Source organism: Dipteris shenzhenensis, chromosome 17 (assembly GCF_047967505.1).
Source record: "Dipteris shenzhenensis isolate YYH24624 ecotype China chromosome 17, Dip_SZ_1.0, whole genome shotgun sequence".
In the NCBI taxonomy this organism is placed as follows: domain Eukaryota; kingdom Viridiplantae; phylum Streptophyta; class Polypodiopsida; order Gleicheniales; family Dipteridaceae; genus Dipteris; species Dipteris shenzhenensis.
Window position 1 is genome coordinate 24,240,603 of NC_141612.1, and position 4,940 is coordinate 24,245,542.

The window sequence follows — 4,940 nt, forward strand, 5'->3', positions numbered from 1 at the left end:
CTCTCTCATACTCTTGCATACGGATCGCAATGCCTCAGTGGAAGGCAAGGGAGCTCTGATACCATGACAAAATATGAAGAGGGGAGAGGAGAAGAGTGGAGATGAGGAGAGAGGGCACAGCTAGAGAGCACACCACAAATGACTAACTGTACACTAGAATTAGTTGAAAAAATAGAATATATACAAACCCTTTTAGGGTTAGGGTTAGGGGATCTAACCCTTTCCTTTATAGCACTCTATAAGGTTAGTGCTATGCACATATGATCACGTGATGGTGCTATGCACACATGATCACATGATGTTGAGCGTGAACTCTCAACACTACCCTTGTTTATGGGATTGGAACCATGAGTCTAGGGCTACTATGTGTACTACTATATTACTCATCTATGTCAGATTCTTATTCTGTTTGGGTACTATGGTCTCCAATCCTTTCGCTACTATTGCACGATCTCGTTCCCAATCCTCAAATCTTGGGGGTGGATTTGTTCTTCCATCCCCTCCTACTTGAAGTGGATAGTACTATAGTCAAAATTTGGTTTGCCAGTGGGGTAAAGCTGTGGTTCCGATAATTTCCACAAAGCCTAGATTCGGGCATAATTGATCTCTAGGACTGGCCATATCATTGTCATCTTGAGCCATCATTTGGACTCATTCCTTTGCCACTATGATCGTGCCTGATTCTAGTTTTGATTCTAGTTTAACATCTGCTACTACTATCTAGAAGTGTCTACATTTTGGTTCTAGTCTTGTTGGAGCTGCAGTCATGATCTAGTATAGGAGGACAAAAATTCTTGGTCATCCATATCGTCTGGCATGTAGATAGTTGACTTCTTCTTTCCATACCCCCGACTTTGTTAGGCATCTGCTTCTGGCAAGTCATATCTAAAATGGGGCCATAAGTATCTCCTTTCGCATCTCGACAAGATTCTACTAACTCTAAGTACTCATAGCATAGTCATTAGTAACTTCAACAATCGATAGTAATAGCTAATCGAAAAACTTATCATGATACATTTGTGGAAAGGAGTTTTTTCTTAAGCACACATTATGATGGAAGAATTATTCTACTAACACCCATCATTTGTAATGCAAAGGTACATCATCATAGGAATCTTGTTGATAGAGTGCTCAAACAGCAGGATTGCCAATGTTTATGGGTTCATTCAGACACTCAAAACTAATATGATTATAGTAAATGAAAAGAAAAATCCTCACAAATCTCATAACTATTACAAACTTAGCATGGATAACAACAAATAGGCACAATAAGAATCATAATACTCTGCATAATTCATTAAGCTGAATAGAACATAGCATAGAAGCAAAAAATAGCAACTATATTCATTACGAATTTCATATACAATCATCTTTGTTAGATCTCTCCTGCAACAACAAGACGATTGACACACATACTACTGCCCTCTCTTTTCAGCCATAATACATACATGTGCCCAATTGAATATGGATTCGAGAAATGAAGAGATACACCCCACAATTTGTGTGTCTTTGTATCTGAAAATTGCTTAAGTATATTTATATATGTATTTAGATTATAAGCTAAATATATACATGGATTTTTTTACTACGTATCACTATTTCAAGATACTTGTACCTTGAGTATTCATTTGTTGAGACCTTAAGAACTATTGAAATTTTGATACATAAACCCTAATATTAGAAATAAAGCGAGCCCCTATTCACATTTTGCAACATGGCCATTCAACAGTTGAATTGTTTTTCATGTTGGATAATATTTGATATTTTGAAATTATGTAGTTAAATACTATAGTTGTAATCTTAGTCTCATGAGAAGTATACATCCAACTACATATTAAAACATCTATTTAGACCTTCAACCTCCTTGAAAATTGGACACACAAAATTGACCTTGAAAAGCACATGATTTTGCTAGAAAGTCCAAAAATAATGAATACATTGATATGCCTTTTAATTGTACATCAGATGTACCACTTGTACTACTGTAGCCCATGTGGACCTCCACATGGACCATTTTCTTTTTTGTGATGAGCGAAATGGATTGATCCCATCCATACGTATCCTAAGTTTGATTTTTGAGCTAGTGTCCTAAATATTGGCCACTTCCTACCAGTGTCTTGAGATGCCTCAGAATATGTGCCATACTCCATCCATGCTTTGGTTTTTTGTGTGCCTAATTATACATTCAACTGAAGAATCACATTAGAATGTATGTAGATTACTTGAGAATCTATAGAAAAGTACTGCAATACCTTCCTTGCCACTTTGCTATCTCTATCCACATCATCTTGCACATAAAGTGTTGCTTAGACTCTACACTCTTGAAACTAAAAATAAGGTGCATATGTCGATACATGCATGGATTCTCTTGTACTCCATTCCAAGTAAAGCAAACATTGAGCTTGCATCCATCCTTGATGCTAGTAAACCATTGCCATGTCATTGTAGCTTACAATCATGATAGATCATATATTTTGTAGTCCACCCACAACATATCTATGCTTGTATTCTCATATAAATGAAGACGTAGATTAGTTAGGTCATGTAGGTAGCAATAGAGGCACACTTAGCTCCACTAATGGAATTGACAACGGTGCTTAAGGAGTGCCAGTCAAAGAACTTATGTTGGGAATCAGACATAATGACCTGCAAGAATAAAACATTTCATCAATAATTCAATAAGCTATAAGAACACATATGTACTATAAGAATTATAAATGAGCATCTCAATCCAATCATTTGAACACACACCGGCCAATATAGTGGCCATGCATTGGCATTATGTTAATGTTGTGTTCAAGATTACTTTCTTGTTTCTCTTTTACAAGTATGATTAAAAAAGGAACTACACTTATATCAACTGATATAAAAAATTCTCTTAGGATTTTGTATTTAATCAACTTGTATGGCAAACTTTTTTTTCCATATTTTTATTTGTGAAATGCAAAGAAAAATATTATTGATATCTTTGAGTGTATCAGAGGCATCATGGAGTATTTTGAGAAAAGAAGGAAGGTTAAACATAAATATCAAGCAAAGGTGGACATGATAAAGGGTAAATAAAGGAATCATATCACCCTTATGGAAGGAAGGCCTGGTGAAATTTCTAAGTTCTAACGTTTTTTAAACTCAATTTATGAGGATATATTTTCATTTCTTAATCATACTTCACTCATAAATTCTTTTCTAAACATGAAAGATTCTAAACAAGAGGTGATAAAAAAGGAGATAAAAAAAGAGGGAACCCTCTCCCTCCTTGATTACCATGCATTGTAGTTGCAATTGCAAGTGAAAGGGAGAGGCACCTAGCATAGATGTAATCTAGTTAATTGACATTCCTAAAAAGTTGAATCTATGATGAGGCAAATGTTTTGTTAGAGAAAGCAATCATTATCTCTTACATATTTCACACAAAAAAAGGGTTTTTTTACTAAACTAACCCCCAAATTCCACTTGCAAGGACTAGAGGGTAAGTTATTTAGACAAAGGCACATGAGAGTAGAAGGAACAACTCCCATGAGTTGTGGGTCATGATTAGAAGGAGGAGGAGATCTTTAGCAAAAGGAGATTGCGTACTATAGCCCAAATATTTTTATAAAAAAAATATGTTGCTTATGCTAAGCAACTTTCTGCAATGTACTTTGATTTAGTGAAAATATTATTCTTGAGGTTTAAAGCATTAGGGAAATTTTGGACTCAAAAAGGGCCTCTTGGATTAGTCCCTTAAGATTTATGATTAGTAAACCAACCAATGGGAAGGCTTGGGCATTAAAAGAATGGAGGATTCCATATTGGGCTCTCATTGGTGGAGAGACTTCCCTTGGTCCCCAATAGGCACCCACTTGCCTCCTCTTTCCCCCACCACCTCCTAGGGCATTTACTCCCCCCCTTGACTTTTTCATGGGCCCCCTACCCTCCTCCTTCACTCTGTGGGCCCCCAAAATCGCGAGTTTTTTTTCTTCCAAAAAATCAAAAATTTCCAAAAGTGTCCCCAACCCCCCAAACACCTTCTAAGAGGCCCCCCAAACTGTCCCCATTGACTCCCGACCTTCCTCCTAGCCTCTTTCTCCTCTTAGTCTCCTCCTCCTCCTCTCAGCCTCCTCCTCCTCCTCTCAACCTCCCCTCAACCTCCTCCTCTCAACCTCTTCCTCCTCTCAGCCTCCTCTCAGCTTCCTCCTCACAACCTCCACTCATCCTCCCCCTCTCAATATCCTTAGCCTCCTCTCAACATCCTCACAACCTCTTCTTGCTCTTAGCCTTGTCCTCTCAATCTCTTCCTCTTTTCTTTCTCCCATTCTTTCCATATTTATGAAGTGCTCCTCTTCCCCTAGACCAGACGTAAGACACATTTTGAAGGAGTATTTCATTTTGGGATTGCTCAAAAGGGGCTTGTATGGGAATGAGGGTAAGAGGACTATGTTGTGGAGAGAGAGAGAGAGAGAGAGAGAGAGAGAGAGAGAGAGAGAGAGAGAGAGAGATGGATTCCCATGCATTTTGTGTGTGTGTGTGTGTGTGTGTGTGTGTGTGTGTGTGTGAGATTTCACTAAAAGAATGTGTGTGTGTGTGTGTGTGTAAGAGAGAGAGGGAGAGAGAGAGAGAGAGGGGGAGAGGGAGAGATGGATTCCCATGCTGTGTGTGTGTGTGTGTGTGTGTGTGTGTGAGAGAGAGAGAGAGAGAGAGAGAGAAAAGCAAATGGATTCCTATGGATCATGATGTAGTGGACACAATAAATATTTGATTTGATTCCTAGGCTTTGTTTAATTTGAAGTTATTTTGTAGATATTCTGATTTCTATTACTAAGTTAATGATTTTAAAGAAATACTAATGATTTACTTATTGCAATTGTCAAGATGCATCAAAATTGACCATTTAGGGACGTGCCAAGCACCGCTACTACAATATCTATGAGAAGTGAATTCATGACCACAATGGGACATGC